At 44.5% G+C, this 1,294-nt stretch overlaps 1 non-coding gene across 1 annotated transcript; it reads left to right on the top strand.

The window, feature by feature from the left end:
• The first annotated feature begins 451 nt into the window (after positions 1-451).
• Positions 452-605, top strand: LOC149649531 (5.8S ribosomal RNA). The gene has a single exon (XR_016371736.1). It is a non-coding gene; the product is annotated as a 5.8S ribosomal RNA (ribosomal RNA).
• The last annotated feature ends 689 nt before the right edge of the window (positions 606-1,294 follow it).

The following is a 1,294-nucleotide window of genomic DNA, read 5'->3' as shown; positions in this document are numbered from 1 at the left end:
AAGGGATAAGGTTTCTTAATGGTAAAACTATTTAGTTTTCTGTAATCAATACAAAACCTATAGGGTTTTCCCCGTTTTGTTTGATCAACTAAAACTACGGGCGAGGCCCAAGGATCTAAGGAAGGTCTAATGATCCCGTCATTTAGCATTTCCCTAACATGTTGTTCAGTTATTTTTTTTCTTCTTATCGTTAACCCGATAAGGTTGAGATTTTATGGGCTAGAACCCGTATGCGTCTCGTTCTGTTCTTCCTATTTATCCGAAAACAATTCAGGGAATTTTAGTAATAGGGATTCTAATTGAAGACGCTTTTCATTAGAAATAGGGCCTGCGGAAACCGCTTCCCTAACCGTATAACCTCTATCATAGGGCGTTACCAAGCGTCCGACTTTCTTAACAGAAAGCGCTTTATATCAAGGGTTAGTATTTTTGAAAAATAAAGAAAATATACGACTCTGAGCGGTGGATCACTCGCTTCGTGGGTCGATGAAGAACGCAGCCAGCTGCGAGACTTGGTGTGAATTGTAGGACACATTGAGCACTTATCTTTCGAACGCACATTGCGACCTCGGTTCTTTCCCAAGGTTTCGCCTGTCTGAGGGTCAGATTATGGACCACTGCGACCGTTTTTCGTACTCGATCATTCGAAGACGATTAGTCGGTTCTAAGGTGACCGTGTTTCTTGGTTCGCGAAAGTTTACCTTTCGGGAATCGAGATCGGTTTAAATCTCGTGTTTAGTCTCGTTCGTCGACTCGCCGTGGCGTTGTCGCACGTTCGATGCGTGCTATGCCTTTAAAACCATAAAACCAGAGCGGATTCCGAGTAATGCGTAAAAACAATTTCTCGGCGAGTTCGTCTCGCGATGGTCCGGGCCATTACATGTTCTTGGTCGAGCGGTGAGTGGTGCGAAACTACCATCCGTGGGATTATGACTGAACGCCTCTAAGTCAGAATACCGTCTAGTCGCTGTAACGATATCGTTCGTGCCTTTTGCGTTTGTTGACTACGCTAGTCGAGACGCGCTTTACGCGTCGGTCTCGGAGAAAAAGCTTCCTTAACGAAAGCGCTACAAAGCTTGCAGATTTCGCAGCTTTGGCTTTTAGATTCTCACCTTCGGAGAAACGTAGTGGCACCAAATCGTCCGTAGACGACCTAGGCACCGATCGGAGTGTTGTACTTAATAGAGCAGCCACCATACTTCGATTTATTGAGACTCATCCCTTGACTGGAGGGTTTTTAACCTCGTGTGGGGGTTTCCAAAAAACCGTTTTCTTATTTTTTTATACATAAGTT

This window comes from Phalangium opilio, unplaced genomic scaffold (genome assembly GCF_054372755.1).
Source record: "Phalangium opilio isolate 3A_F unplaced genomic scaffold, DU_Popi_V2 ptg000088l_1, whole genome shotgun sequence".
NCBI classification, from domain to species: Eukaryota; Metazoa; Arthropoda; class Arachnida; order Opiliones; family Phalangiidae; genus Phalangium; species Phalangium opilio.
Note: the sequence above shows the minus strand (reverse complement) of the source record. Positions and strands in the feature narration are given on the sequence as shown.